The 16,490-nt window shown below is 40.5% G+C and overlaps 1 protein-coding gene across 3 annotated transcripts in view; it reads right to left on the bottom strand.

The window, feature by feature from the left end:
- Window positions 1–16,041, bottom strand: part of BOC (BOC cell adhesion associated, oncogene regulated) — a 68,271-nt gene extending 52,230 nt beyond the window's left edge. For 2 of the 3 annotated variants that reach the window (XM_035114401.2, XM_035114404.2), the window contains exon 1: window positions 15,425–15,764. The gene's annotated coding sequence lies outside the window, so the exon portion shown is untranslated. Of the gene's footprint in view, window positions 1–15,424; window positions 15,765–15,811 lie in introns of those variants that run through there. The other variant, XM_035114402.2, reaches the window with a different exon arrangement.
- Window positions 16,042–16,490: the final 449 nt, after the last annotated feature.

Below are 16,490 nucleotides of genomic sequence, written 5' to 3'. Positions count from 1 at the left end.
CTTCAAAAACTGGGCTTGGGCACTGTTTAACAGGGGATGTTGCTGTTATTAAGCTCTTAGGATTTATGTGGAAATTGTTCGATTATGTCTACTTTTTGATGTGTTTTACTTATTGTCTATGGCTATTTTAAAATTATGTACCTTTTTCATATTGTAGGTCACTTTGAGCATGGTTTTAACTATGGAAAGGTTGCATACAAATAAAATGGTGATGATGAAATTAAGCACTCCCTAAAATTAAATAAAAGTAAGGCACAAGAACCTTCATTTTAATTATGTTAGATACTCTATAGGACTTTTCCTGCAAAGCCAATCTCAAATGCAATCTTGAGCTATAAGGCAAGTGTATTACTTAATTATGTGCAATTGCAAGAAACAACATGTGGGGATATCAAATTAATTGAGACTATAATTTGCAAATTAATTGAGACTGTAATCACACTAAGTGCACGTTCATTTTAATGTGGGGCTTTGTTCATTGGAGTGGACAAATGTTGCTATTTATAGAAGCAGCATAACATCAGATGTTGTAGGCTTCAAACCCTGGTCTTTGGGGAACAAGCATGAGCTCTCTGTTTCCTGTGCTGCCAAGAAAGCTGGTTAGAGTGGTAACGTACATATACTCCAATCAAACCAAAAACTGCACTTGGAAACAGAGATGTAAATATCCAGTGATTCACTGAGTCCAACAATATGCTTCTCCTCACTATTTAGCGACTTGGATCTTCTCAGCTTTCCGTCTTGTGTGACCTTTTAACTTTGCTGAACTTAAAACCAGGCCCTCTCTGAATCCCTAACTTTTCCTGCCTGGCCTGGAAGTCTTATTGTCGATCTCCACTTAAGCATCTCTTCAATTATTGCCTTGCTTTTTGACCTGACCACCCTATGCTCCAGGATGAAATCATCTGCTATGCTCAAATCTGCTGAGAGCCTTTCTGCTGACAAACCATGAACCTCTATGGGCCCTGGTCAGATTCAAATTTATTACTTAGCCATTGGTCATTACAGTACAATACCTAGTAATTAGATCACATGAGATCATATAATCATGGAACTGTAGAGTTGGAAGGGACCCCAAGGGTCATCTAATTCAACTCCCTGAAATGCAAGAATCTTTTGCTCAACATGGGGCTCAAACCCATGACCCTGAGATTAAGAGTCTCATGTTCTACTGACTAAGCTATGTCAAGCACAACTACCGGTAAACATTTTCAAATGTAAGTGGAGCTCTGTTTATAATTAAAATCAGGTAATATATATTACACTTCAGTTACCAACAAACAGAATCATACTTCTATCAAAAACCTCCACAGACAGCTGAATCAAAGTTGAATAGTCACCTTCATGAATCAGTATCAAATAAATATCAGATAAATTTGTTACTGGAAATTTGGTGCTGCAAATTATCCCACTAAGGAAAATCCCAGAGTTGGGGTACCTGTCATTTAGTAGGAAAAGCTAAAAGGTAACTGATAGGTTTCTTTGTGTCCAAACCGTAATAAGCGACTTTTTTGTCTAGGTGCATGAGTGATTACCAAAACATGCATAATGTGAGAGGTCTTTGACTGATAAACCAAATCAATCATTATCATTTGTTTGGGTGTACCTGCCCTTCAGTACTGTCAACTAAGTTTTACTCAAAGTAAAGTTTAATTGAATACTCATGGTCCCTTCCAACTCTATGATTCTATGAAACCACCCATAATAAAGAAAAGATTTTCTTTAGTTTGAAGGAAAGCAAAAATGCCTGATAGTCAGGTCATGTATTCTGAAATACTATACCAATGGGAAATTTTTGCTCCCTCAACACAGGACAAATAATGTTGATGTTCTATATCTACCAGCCAATCTAACTGTAATGTGAGCTCCAGCAGAGGCCATAATGAATAAGAGTAAGAAAAACCCACCCTATGAATGTGCTCCTCTGTCACAGATCTCAAGGATTTATGTGCTGGTTCCTAATTGGCTATCCCCTAAAACATAAATGTGCTACATTAGAAATATCCATTGTGGTGAGCCTAAGCCAATAATTAAGAAGCAGCCTCTGGATTTTACATTCCAAGGAACTTAAACCTGTTTTCTAGCCTCAGAAATGACACTGGGAGAGAAAGCAGCACAAATGTGATCTTAAATATTTATTCTGGATACTGCCTATTGAAGAAGCACAGCCAGTTCCCAAACCTGAGCACCATAAACAAGCTGAGTAGTTGTTTTAGCTAAGAAAACCTTAAGAGCAAGTTGGAACAGGTTGGCTCTTCTGTTTCCCTGAAATCTCATAATAGCCCATAATCTCTTGGCCACTGAGCAGTGGAGACAGTTAATTTAACATTTCACCTTCTGGTGAAAGAAAACTAAATCCCCATATATTTATAGAGCATCTAGAACAAGTTAGAGCTTCTTAAGGTGACACTGTTTGTGCAATCAAAGGAGCAACTCCCCACATAACAGTGTACTTCATTAAAATAGTTTCATACAGAACAATTACAGGGCATGATGTTGTCTCCTTGCCATCTCCACCTATCTGTACTTCCCCACTTCCGGTTCCTCCTTCAGATTCCTCCCTCTGCTATTGCTAGCTTTACTTCTGAACTCTATACATGTAGTTATATCTTTGTTAAAGCAGACAATTAACTTAATCAGTTGGTTTGGCCAACAGGTTACTGCTGGCAAATACACCACAGTGGAGCCTTCACCACTGGTCCATAGTCATCCAAGTTGGCTGGTTGTTGTACCAGCTTCCCGCTTCATGCCTGTGCAATTGTTCCAGGTGATACATTGTCTTTGTTTTGTGTGGTGTACTTTGCTTGTTTAGCTCTTTCCTTTTGTGGAATCCAAGTGTACTGTCTCTGTACTCCCCTGGAGCTGTAGCAAATAGTCCCCCAAGGGCAGCAATGTATCTGTCATCCTTCCCATCAGTCTTTGAACTGGGCTACTGTTCATTCCTTGCAAGGGTGTGTTTCTGTGATTCCAATCAAGCCAGGTAAGGATCCCCTGCAGTCTTGTTTGCTTTGGCTGTCTTTACTGCTGAATGTGCTTTCCCATTATCTGCGAGTATCCATGGAATGGTGCCTTGTGCTGGAATTCCTATGTAATGCATAACTCTGAATTCTCCTGAGGCGTATTGTGGGCCATTGTCAAAGAACAGAGTGCCGGGTATCCCATGCCTTGCAAAATGAGACTTAAGCTTTCTGATCATGTTCACATTTCTGAGCATGCACAGTAACCACTGAATGCCGAGTATCAGTTGGAAAATAAAAACAGGAAATCAGTGTGGGGAAGGGCAGGAGATGCCCTGCTTAGGCAAAATAGTTGGCTTGTACCTTAAACAGCTGTTTAAGGACATACTGCAACATTTTGTTACAGTCCCCACTTGTGCTTTATCTGAGATTTAAGATCTTTAAAAGTACTTGTCTTCACGCAGGCAACAGGAGCAGGCCCCAGCTGTGCTAGTGCTGACACAGTTTATATTCTCCTCTTCCCCATTCCCACCCTACTACTTTCTCCTCACTCCAAAAGTTCTCTCAAGGAGCCTTTAAGCTTTAAACAAATATGAATTTGTAAAGCAGCGGCCTGCTCTCATGTCACTCTGCCACCCCTCCATCCTGCCTTCCTTCTCTCAACAGCCAAAACCCAACAGAGTTGGCAAGAGCAGCACGTGTACAGAAAACAAACATGTGGAGCATAGCCAGCAATGAAGCTGGATTTGGTATGCTCTGTTTACAAAAGGAATAAGGAATAGGAAAAAAAGAGAGCAAGGAAGACAGTTGGAATTATACACCAGTCAGAAAAAACATATGTATAAAATAGAAAGAACAATGCATTCAGTTCCCAATGAACTCAAATCCTTTGTCCTGCTTCCAAGTAATTCTACTGTTTCAGTTGATGCCCACATCTTAATTTAAAAACACAATTATCTACTTTTTATCTTCAAGGCCAGAATCAAGTTTTCTCAAGCAGTCCAAAGCTATTCCTCACTGCAAAGGCCATTGTTGACTGCAATATAGCCTGCCTTTCATATATGTCTGAAACATAATATATGCAGCTTTCAGAACGCAGAGCACATGAAGAAGAATCAGAGAAGTGGTACTTCTGATCCAGAAGGGTCTCCCACTATTAAAAATAAATAAATCTATGTGTCAACTTGCACTCCCTCTGAACTCCACCTTCCCCCATTCCAATGTATTTTGCAAGGTTCAGGGTAGAAACATTGTGGGGTGGCTTGGTTCCATGTGGTTTCCACCCCTAACCATAATTCTGACCAATCTTCCTCAAAAGATTTGCAGATGTGTTTTCGGATAGCTGCAAAACCAGATTAGTTCTACCTAATCTTGGGTTTGGTATAAAAAATTCTTCTCTGCTAGGACATCTACCCAAGTATTATTTTCGGGGAAATCGCCAGCATATACACCAAAAACCCTTTCATGAATAGCTTCATACCTCTATGGGTTTAAAACTAGAAGTGATGTTTTAGATTAAAATAACTGCACTGTGGATCAAGAGTGATCCAAGTCCTTGCATGATCCTGGAACCCTAAGAGTTTTACTTAGTTTACAAAATAAGATTACGGTTAAGAAAGAAGAGAGTAATAATGGAAAAAATTCAACCTGGTACATTATTTCTCACAACAGAGGAGAAGACAAACAACCTGAGTTTCACACACAGTCTTGTTGAACTGGTGACATTAATCAGTGACAATAATTCCTACCATATCTATATCTATATATTATAGTGGATGCTAACAAGCAGACTAAATAATCAACTACTTCCGAGACAGGATGCAATCCTATATCCCTACTTACCTGGGAGTAAGCCCCATTAAACTCAATGGGCCTTGCTTCTGAGCAGATATGTACAGGATTGTGCTGTTACAGATTTACTATTTGTAAAACACTTAATTATATTCTCTCTCTCTCTCAAAAATAAAATAAAATCAACTGGCTAATCTCCAGAATTCAAAGTGTTAGCACTCTGAAGGTCCAATAGCACCAAAGAGATGGAGGACAGATCAGTATACTTTTTACAATGGAAACAAAGCAATTTACAGTGTACAGAAAATATTGTGGTTAAGGGAAGGAGCAACCATGCCAAAGCAGTGTGGTAAAAGTCTGGCATAGACAAAAACAGCAGAATAATTTTACAGGGATATATCAAATAAACCAGCTCAAAATCACAGACCCAATAGAAAATGTTTGTCAAACTAACAAGAGGCCTAGTTTAAATTTAAACAGCATCCCTAAGCACATTCACTCCATGATCATGTCCTGTTGATTTCAGTGGAATATGCTATCGAATTTGAGGGTTGAGGTCTTGGCATTTATTGTGGCAGCATGGAAACTAATCTAGTTATATCAGTGCAACTGAACTACATATATTGTAATGAAGACAAACTGTGACATAATACTGACATAAAATGAGCCCTCAGGCATCACTGTATCAGTGTTGTCTACCTACTGCAAAATAGTAGCCTACAGTAATGGCAAAAAACCCTGAAAAAACAAATGGAGACAAACAAGATATCTGGTGGCCAACAAAATACAGAGCATTGTTTGTGTGATTAACTCCCATTACCTGGAAATCCTGATGATGTGGGTGCTATACTTAGGAGAAGCTCATGTGTCACTATGCTTATCAAATTTGTCTTAAGCCAATGACCCAACCCAGGAGGTGGGGCTCAAAGCAAGAGCCTATCACCCAACTGCTACCACCTAGTCAATATGCATGAATTAAAACAACAACCCAGTGCTGTATTTATGCACTGAGCCACGTTATTTCCTCAACACAATGGCCTGGTTCACATGTCATATTAAATCACTGTTAAAATAAACTATGGTTTAACATGAATGAGTTGAAATTGTAGGCACTTTGCTCCACTTTGGCTCCTGCTGTGGTCACATTGCCAGGAAACAAGGTATGGTCTGTCTTGTCGTGTTATCTGAACCTGGGTTTGTGGTTTGTTTCTCTACAAACAAACCACTCTCAGAAGCCAAGGTTTGTTTTTGGCTTACTGCTCATAGTGCGGAGAGACACAAACAAGGAGTCTGGGTTTGGACAACACAGCAAGCCAGACCATGCAGGAGGATCAGGGTGGGGAATTTCAGAAGGCCCCCAATTTCAAAAGCATGCACCAGCATACCTTTTGTTCGCGTTAAACCTTGGTTTATTGTAACTATGGCTTAATGTGATGTGCACACCAGGTTAATGCGAATGCCTAATAAGAAATAGGCTGGCTTTAGGTAGATCTACTAGGCCTAGAATCCAGATATGAGACTGTCTTCCTATAGACTCCCCCCCTCCTTGAGAAAATGGATGTCCTCACCATCATCTCTTTCACCACATTCATTTTCTGATCATCTGGAGAAAATTTATCAAGCCCTTGTGATGACTCAAAAGTATACAAATTGCAAGCCATTATCCAATGCCAGCTGCTGTGATTATTCAGTTGCTGCAAGCAACAACATTTCTGTGTTAATCATCTTTCTTCCTCTTTCCTCTCACCTCACCCCCGCAGTCCCCTTTTTTCAATTAAAGCAGCTACTTGGCAGTGAAAAAGCAAGGCTCTTGTCGATCCCATTCATGTCACGGTATGAAAATATCTGTCTAAACAGCAATAGTCAGCTCAAACCTCCTACATTCTATGAAGCAAGGCATAACATTTTCCTCATTGTACAAATGAGGAGGGTTAGAGGTATTGCAATGAAAAGGAACTGATTTAAAGGGCAATCATAATAACATGGTGCCTGTGGTAACGAAGGGAACACAGAACAGATATTCCATCACTAATTGAAGAACTCTGACTTTTTAAAGATGGTGACAATCATAACTGTTTCTCTGAAAAAGAAATGCACATTTCTCTTCAGTCAAGGGATGCCACTTGCTGTCAGTATCCTTGATGATGGCTGCTACTTGCTAAGTACTCCTAATGGTTTGGCCTATCAAAATAAGTATGGCAATCTTAACTAATGTGGTTCCAACAGTTAAGTCAGGATTTATTATAGGGCCCTTAGGAGGGCAGTAAGATTTCTGCTGCTCTGTCAAATGGTCCTTGTATTATGGGTGGCGAAAGAGTTAACTCCAGGATAACGTCAAAACTTTCTTTTTTCAAGTAAAACACATTTTTGGCACTGTGCCCAATCTGGGGAGGGTCATCTCTCTCTCCTCCTTTTCCTTCACCCGCCTTCTCTCCTCAAGGTTCAGAACAAATGAATCTCATTGCCCAACACACTCCACAACTAGTTTCATCTTGGTCCAAGCTCATTGTGTGTTTCAACTTCTGCCAAGAAGATTTAAAGGGAGGGAGGGGAGAAGAAGCTTGTATGTGGAGAGGAGAGAGAGGGGGGGACAAAGGAAGGAGTAGAGGTTACTGTATGCTGAATATCCTATAGAAAGAAGTTGGAAATAACAGAGAGGAGAGATTTTGCTCAGAAGATCTCAGATTGTCTTGAAGCCAGGATCAAACAGGCCACAAGAGACCAGCCGTTACCCATATGATCCTTCCTTCCCCTACAGCTAGAACTCAGCAGCTTACAATTCTCACTCCACCACCATCCCGCCTCTGTTCTGCTTCTCCTTATTTGCATCCTACTTCTAGCCACTGTCATCCAAGAACAGAGCAGAACTGGCACACATCCTGCCCCACACCCAAGAGCCAGGAACACAGACAACTGTCTCAGAGGATCATTCCTGTGGCTGAAAACAAGAGGGTTGAGTTTCCCACAAACCCAGGATGAATCAGGAGTCATCAGAAGAAGCCAACTCTCCGGGTACTCTTCCTCCCCTCTCCAAGCAGCAGAATTAGAGGCACTTCACAGGCAAAGCATGCTGCTCGCAGGCAGAACTGTCTCTTGGCTGTCTCTTAATGCAGACCCAGGTCATCGAGCTTGAGCTTCCACAGCTGCTGGCTGCCATGAACCACCATTGGCAGGATTGGCAGCAACAGCAGCAGATACGCTCTCTGCTTAAGATAATATTGTATACTCTTGCTGATAACGCCGTTTCAAATGTGCATTTTACATTTGACTTGAGTAATGTTTTATCTTGAAATGTTAAGATAATTTGTTCTTGCTGCATTAAATGCACATCCTGTGCTTGACCTTCTTTGTAATGTTTTGTTTTGAAATCTTTTAAGATAAAAGTTTAGTTTCCTGTTAATTATGTTTCTTTGAATGCATTCTTTATATCTGACTTTCTTCTGCAAAGTTTTATTCTGGATAGTTTCATTTGATGCTTTAATGTAAGTTGTAAACCGCTTTGAGTTCATTTCTTTAAAATATAAAGCGGTATAATAATGAAATAAATAATAACAAGAACTACTAAATTGAGGCAAGGCATCTACAGCCTCCATTTGTCATGTACTTTTCTTATCAATCTCAGTCAAGGCTGTCTGGGTCTTTGAGAATTAGTGACGTGTGGTTGTGTATTCTCGTTCCTTGAATATTCTGTACATTTGTCTTCAACTGGTTGGCATTAAGGTACGTTGTAACAGCAGTACCACAACCTCCTTTGGATGAATCCGCGAGTGTAAGAAAGCAAGCAGCACATATGTAAACAATCAGATAGAATAAAAGGAAGAGTAACAAACAAGATAAAACATTGAAAGTGGACTTCATGTTACAGATTGGTGTTAGAGATGGATCCCAGGGCTAGAAAGAGTGAAAACAATCACAGCCTAAGGTACCACCTAGGAGCTTTTTCTATATTAATAGGATGAGTGATCCATGTTCTCCATGTTGAAATTGAGAGCATTTGAACATTAAAAAACAATTCCTACAGATTTTAAATGAGTAAAATGCTGCATGGTTATCACATTGTTTCTCTAATGTCAATCCTAGAGAAACAGAACAGTGAAACAGCCATTGTTTGTGATCCAGACATCTGTTATGTACATCACACCGGGGGGAAAGGGAGTATCCAAGGAGGAGTCACTGCAAGGGGAAACACTTTGGGAGCAGCAAAGATCCCACCCAAAAGGACTGGGGAAGAAGGTCAATGGGGTCTTCTCACCATCGGTTCTGCAGAGGATGTATCTAACTCAAAGATGAAGGGTGAAACTAGTCCTTTGATCGCTACAGTTCTTGCACTGGGGATTTGGTCAAGAAATTCTATCCTCCTTGAAAGATGGTTTTCATTTTTGATGTTTGCCCAAACTTCACCTTCTCTTTCCTCAAGCCTAAAAGTTTTTTTTACAACCCCCCCCCCACTTTCTACCAAGAATTATTTACATGGAAACTTTAGTTACCTTTTCTGTCCTTCTAAACCTTCACACCCTAAGCTTGAGATGCTTTTCATGGCCTTTAGTACTACAAATCATAAAGCATGGTTGGTCAGCTAAGTTTCTTTTAAAAAAAATGTAACATCATTATTTGTTTTTCAGTTGTAACTGCCTATCTAAGCCTGCCTGCAAGAGCTCCAGAACTTGGCAAGAAACAGCACTGACTTTATTATGGAATCTGACTACCCATTAAGGGGGTTGTTTGTGCACCAAACTATATATTTTGTGCTCCACCATGGTTGCCATTCACGATGAATGGGAAAAGAGAAATTCAGAACATGACACCCTCAAGTCAAACAATGAGTCTGACTTCACAATACAGTACAGTTGGGCTGTATGGACAATTTGCCACATGTCTACAGGTCTGTGATACAAGTTAACACATAGACCAGTTCAAAGTGTTTTATTGTGGAGAGAGTTGGTTAGATCTATGCATTACAGTATTCATTTTGGGGTAGACACAAAGATTGCATAAATGTACAATAATTATTCATAACCCAGAGGGTTCCAACTTAGTGGCAAATTGGAAATAATCTTTGTTGCATAATTCTGCCACAATATTCCCACTCTGATCACTCTGTAAATGAATGGCCTACATTTACCGTATTTCATCGACAGTTGGATCCTTCACACAGTTCCCCACCCCACCCCAGTATGTTAAAAAGCATTTTCTTTGGCAACTGTGCTAAAAATTGACTAATGGATTTGATGTCATTGCTCTTTCCTGCTCCCATCCAAAAGCTTCTCTAAAGATAAAGCCAACTTTGGTTTTTGGAGTGGGGAATTTGAAGGAATGGTTTAACAGGGAGAAGATGTAAAAGTCAGTCATCCGGGGTGGGGGGAGGGGGTGACTGAAGATTATGACAGTGTCTCTGTACAGCTATTGGCTAAAAGTCTAAGACAGTTGCCAACCTGCTCAAGATCGTCAGCTGACCATCCTCAGGTCCAATTCAGCTATGCATAATCATCTCATGCTTTAGGACAATCTCAGTTTTCATGTGGGAAGTCACTTGTTTTATACCCACACTTGTGAAAATCACACCCCGCACACCATAATGTACCACATGTACATTATGTGGTACATGTGGCAAGTCTTCTCTTCAAAGTGATACATTTTGGCTTGTTTCAAACAAGTGGTTTCCTACATGAAAACTGAAGAGGTACACTCCTCTGAGAAGACTATACAAACTCAGGCATTAATGGTTTGAATCTCCATTTGTCAACGTATATGACAGTGCTGACATGCTCCCAACCCACAAAGCACAAAAGCACCTTCCCAAAACACCTCCATTGGCACCATCTCTCTTTCAATCGCTGCCTATGAATCTAAGGCTCACACACTAGTCATTCCCTCTCCTCCTCTCCTCTCTGGTTTTAAACAAACCAGAGCTCCCCATTACGTTCACACTTGTGAAACTCTGGTTAGTTCAAACAAGCCAGGATTAAACTGTTGTTTAGGATCCTGGCTAGTTCCACTAACCATCGTTCAAAATAACCAGAGGTCCCAAAGTTCAGACATTAACAAGGAATTCTGGTAAGTTTTGAAGAAGCAGGTATTTCCAATCTCCCCCTCAAAATTGCATCAGAGGAGGAGAGGTGATCATGTGAGCCCGATCATCATGTATGTAGCATGACCATACATAACATAGCGTTAGCCTGCTACAACTGTTAGACTACAACTCCCATCAGCTGTAGCCCACATGGCCAGTGGTTAGAAGGGATGATAGTTGTAGTTTAAAAGCATATGGTAGCATGCTGTTGCACTCATGCCCTGCTTGTTGGTCTCCTATAGGCATCTGGTTGGTCAATGCCAGAACAAAATGCTAGATTATATTGGCTTTTGATCTGGTCAATAGTTAGGGATAGTGGGAATTGTAGTCCAGCAACATCTGCAGAATCACAGGCATTTCATCCCTGCACTAAAGAGACAGCTTTCTTCACACACACACACACACACACTGCACAGTAACCATAGTACATTCCAATGGCACTGGAGAATGTATGCAAATAATCTAACCATATCTGTCTTATCCATCTGACTGGCATCGCAGAAGGGGACTAAAAATGAGTTCTCAACATTAATTTACAAGCAGACTATGTTCATTTTAACCAAGATTGGGAAAATCCATTACAGCAGGAAGGTTTGCATGGTTTTATGGCCTACTCCTGGTTCCAGTGTTACGATGGAACTGGGCCTCTGCAATGTGATGCTGTGATAGAAAATAAACTCCAAATATTATTTTAAGCTGTAGTATTTAAAATGTTAACTCTATACACCTTCAGGTAGGTAGCCGTTTTGGTCTGACGCAGTTGAAATATATTTTAATTTTTTTTAAAATTGTCCAGTAGCACCTTAGAGACCAGCTCAATGAGTTAAAAGTTATCATTAAAGTTCTTTACCAATCTGCAGAAAAACTGGTTTTCAACATTAAAAAAATCAAACAATAAGTAAAATCTATCAAAATATACACAGGCATAATCATCAGTTTTTCAACTGGAAAAGTTCAGACTAAAGCTCTTTGAAATAAAATCTTCCTGAGAGTCAGCAAGGAAACTGAAAGATGAAATGTCTTAAGCAGGAAGTTCCAACTTAGGCGCCACAACTAAGAAGTTCATGGTGGGGAACCTGTAGCCCTCCAGATGTTGCAGGACTTCAACTCCCATCAGCCTCAGTTAGCATGGCCAATGGTCAGAGATGATGTGAGTTGTAGGCCAACAACATCTGTTGGACCACAAGCTCCCCACCCATACACAATACTGTCGTCAGAGGGTAACATGACCAAAGCCAACACCCATACCAAGATCACAGCTAGAACACACTTAGCAATGTCTCTCACAGTGACCTCATTAAACATTAAACACGTATTTGTATTTATACTATGAATGTACTGAATACTGGATTTCTGTCTGACTCCTTGAAAGTGTAGCTAAATTAAGGAGTCTCAGAGCTTTTCAACAGATAGGATTATTATGCATTGAACTTTGAATATGCTTAATTGTTTTTGTCTAGACAGTTCCATTCTGCAACTTTGCAAAGTTCAATTTACCGCCATGCAAAATATTGATACAGCAATCCTCCGAGATCAGATTAGCTTGTAAAATGAATATCAAGGAAGGCTATTCAGTATGAAGAACCAATCATTAGAAAGTTCACAAGCTGAACTCACCAACACCATCACTAACAGGGAGACTTCCAGATTCATACCAACTTACTATGACTCCTACTGAAGTCAATGGCACAAGTCTCTCATCACCTTTGGGAGCCAAAACAGGCCAAGATTCCCCAAGTCTTTCCCTCTATACCAACAAGTTCTTGTGTCCTGCCTATCCATATGGCTGTTATAGGCATGGCCTTAAGTCATTCACCACAAACCAGCTCTTAAGCTATAAAGGTAGAGAGTGTTTTAAATATATATGGGTTGTGCTTGTTTCCTTTGCCAGCCTATATAAAGTAAGTGTTTTGGTTACTCCTCCTTTCTAGGAATTAAAGATGGGTGTAAATCAATCAGAAAACTGACTCACTCTTTTGCTGTAGCTAAATTTTCAGCATCTCAGTACTACTAACCTTTCTTTATCAACAGAAGCAACTGGTTTAACAACTTCTCTTTCACATGATTGTGGCTGCAGTTATTTATTATTGCAAGTTGTGATGAATGCTATAATGATTTGCATTCATGAGTTAGATATATGTTATCACAGGTTTGTGGGTAGAAAAGAATCATAGAAGTCAGCTTGAGCAAGGAATAGACTTTCCAGATCTTGTGCTTTGTACGCAGGAATGTATACCACTCCTCCCTCAAATTCCCAACTGTCTATACTATGCCTTCCCTATACAATCTCTGGAAGAAAGAGCAAGGGTCTGTTTGAAACTGCCACATTCTCACATTGTGGACCTTCATTAGTCACTGCAGTGGAACCGCTGGACTGGAAACAAACTACAAACTGAAGACTTAAATGCAAATAGTAAAAGCTGGAACCTGCACTCCACAGCTAGTGGAGAATTAATAGGAGCAGAATCTACATCTCTAAAACAACAGATGCAGGACCAATAAAAACTCTATTTTGTCATTCTCATTCTTTCAGACTAAGCCAGTGATGTTCCAAAAATCAGTATTCAACAAAAACAGACACAAACACAGAAACACACATCAATAAAAAATAGCTGGGAAAACATTTGATTTTTAAAACAATGACCAAATTTTGCACAATGAACTCCAACGTAACATGTGGTACATTGATATAGGACAGTTCAGTTCCATTACACAACCCACCGAGAGGTAAATCCACACCTAAATAGACACAAATCTCCGGGATAGTTGTCATAGTATCTGAATCCTTGTTAGAAAGAGCCACGTGCAGTTTAAAGTTTACTCTTTAGCTATAAGCAAGGACATTGTGCCTGGACATAATCATCTTCCACAGGTTTCATTAAGAAAGTGGTTGGGAAGCCTGAAAAGCTAAACAGAGGGTGGTGAACAGCTCTTGGCTTCCAACTATGCATCTTTCACATAAATATTATCTTATTTTTCCTTTGCTTAAACAAACTATTATATATATATATATATATATATATATATATATATATATATATAATTTCCAAAAACTCATAGGGAGTTTTACATACATAAAGGATGAGCTGCAGGTTTGTAGTCTTAAAAGTAATGGGGATGGGATCATAAAAAAACACAAGGAAGTTTTTCAAAATTAGATTTGTCACACCATAATTCACAGAAAAATCCCAGTTTACCTAGAACTTTTACAAGTTTAACATAAGCACAATATCAATATAGTTTTGCTCTATACAATGACAATATATGGACATACTTTTTTTTTAAAAAAAAACAACCCTAAAATGTTAGTAAGAGTTTTTAATTAACTGAGAGTTTTAATTTCAGAAATGAGGGCTCTTGGAAGTATTTCTCAAGAACACCAAGGTTACAACCCAGCCAACATTAAGCACCTTTTTGACCTACTGAAACCAACTGGAGAATTAAGCAGGTGCAGAACTCTCTTCCAATGAAATCCCTAAATCTTAAAAGGGCTTAACAGCAGCTGGATTATGCCCAAGGTGTTTACATAAATTTTGCTACTTGAGTTTTGCTAATAAGCAAGTGTTAAATATCCTTTTGAAAAGCTGAACTGGGATGTTCCTGCAAATAACTTTTACCTCTCAATCACAAGTCTCTGACAAAATCTTACAACCAAAACAAGGCATCTTAAGATATAAAATCCTCCAAAATACTTTTCTACCTACTACCGCCAATTTCTTTTTCGTTTAAAGATGGAAACAAAAACTTTACAAAAATAAGTAGTTGAACAGGCAAATGCAGACAACAAACTTGTTGACTCTGAGCAAACTCATTCATGCATCCTCTATGTTGCAGCACCCTGCATTGTCACAAGCAAAAGATGCTGTAGCAGTTACATGCCCCCCCCCAAATCTTTTCAAGTTTCTAAAAACTATTAAATAAAAGTACCCTACCGATGCAGGCTTGCTACAAGACATTTCTTAGGTTGTCTTACAAGCCTGAACTAAGATGATAAAGTTTATTTCTCCCCCATTTCTTTTTCTTTTTTTTAAAAAAACATTGCAATCTCTGGGGGACTTTTGGCAAAGAGCTGGAGCTGAATTGTACAGAGCAATTGGCAGGTCCTCCATTACTGGCAAGATGATGGCAAAAAAGTGAAACAGCCAGGCTGCTACTAATCTCACCTGCCAAGTGAAAAACAAACCTGCACAAACCAGAGAAAGTTAAAAGAACCATGGGAAAATCATGACTTCTTATAAACTATCAAACTCATCCTACATCTCAAAAAAAAAGCAAAAAAAAAAGCAGCCAACCAAACATCCCGGTTCTGTCCTCCCAAATTCCCAACACCACAAATTACTGTTACACGGGGAAGCCTATGACTTTATTTTGCTCCTCGGTTTTGTTTAAAAATCAAACTTTGGGGTTGTTGTTTTGTTGTTGTTGTTGCTGCTGCTGCCGCCGCCGCTTCCCTCACCCAAGATCTCTGATGATGCTTAAGGGAGAGCGGTTACCGAAAAAGGAAAAATAAGGGAGTTTTTAAAGATAAGGAAAGAAACAGCAACAAAGAACCCCAAACCCCAAGACTGGGGAGGTCCCAGCTCGGACAGTTCAACTAGGCACTCACCAAAATAAAGCTGATGTTGAGAATCTGGATGGAGGAGGTTTAAAGGAGAAAGGGAGGCTGTTGTAGGCTACTTGGGAGCTGGCTGCTTTTAGGAAGAGTCCGCAGCTTCCCTACAAAGCTGAGCGGAAGAGGAAGAAGAAACTGCAGAGAGCCGAGAAAGCCACTGGGATCGAGGCAGCCAGAGCCTCCATATGGAAGAAGGTTTTTTGGATGACTGAACTCTCAAACAATTCCCTTCTTTTTGCTAACCCGGCTCCGAAGCCTCCCATTCTTGCCCCCGCCTCCCCTTGCGGAGGAGGAGGGGGAAAAGGAGGAGCCGCAGAAGGGGAAAGGGGGGAATGGAACTGCCAGGGGGAAAAGAAAAAGAAAAGTACTCAAAAAAATCACCTTCTCTCCCCCAGAAGAAGTCCGGAGCGGGATGAGAGGAGATCGCCCTCTTGCACCTGAGGTTTAAAGAAGGGAAGGCGATGTTTCAGGGGATCGCATAGGAAAACCGACACCCCCGCCCGTCACGGCCTCGCCAATCCGAGAGAAGCGGAAGCTGGGAAAGTTGGGCTGAAAAGTTTTGCAAAGAAAGGAGGAGGGTCTCTCCCTCCCTCCCTCCCTCTCTCTCCATACCACCCTTTTGCTTTCTGCAGTTGGTATGTGGCAGTCCTCCGTCAAAGCTCCCGATCGCTATTCATCAGTGCTGGGCTGGGAGGGGGTGTAACGAGGCGAGGGGGAGTCAGGAGCAGCGTCTTTAACTATAGCGGAGGCTCATTTTTTAGAGCACACTACACTGATCACAGCAGGCTGTTTAGGCAGGGATGTGGGGAGAGGGCAGATCACTCGGAACAATCTGCCGCGCTGTTGGGGGGGGGGGGGGAGAGACCCACGAGGTTGCCTAGATGCGGCTGCTACTAAACAAGTTTCCTCCCCTTGTCCTGGAAAGTTAGCACCACTAACAGAAGCCCCCTTGGATCGCTTCCCTCTATTGCACATAAGAACGTTTGTTGAATATTTGGTTGGCGGGTGTGCATTGCGTATACGAGATTGTAGAACTGAGGGCCATCGCGTCTTTCCTCAG

The sequence above is a fragment of the Zootoca vivipara genome, chromosome 4 (genome assembly GCF_963506605.1).
Source record: "Zootoca vivipara chromosome 4, rZooViv1.1, whole genome shotgun sequence".
Classification (NCBI taxonomy): domain Eukaryota; kingdom Metazoa; phylum Chordata; class Lepidosauria; order Squamata; family Lacertidae; genus Zootoca; species Zootoca vivipara.
This window is presented reverse-complemented; position numbering and strand designations above follow the sequence as displayed.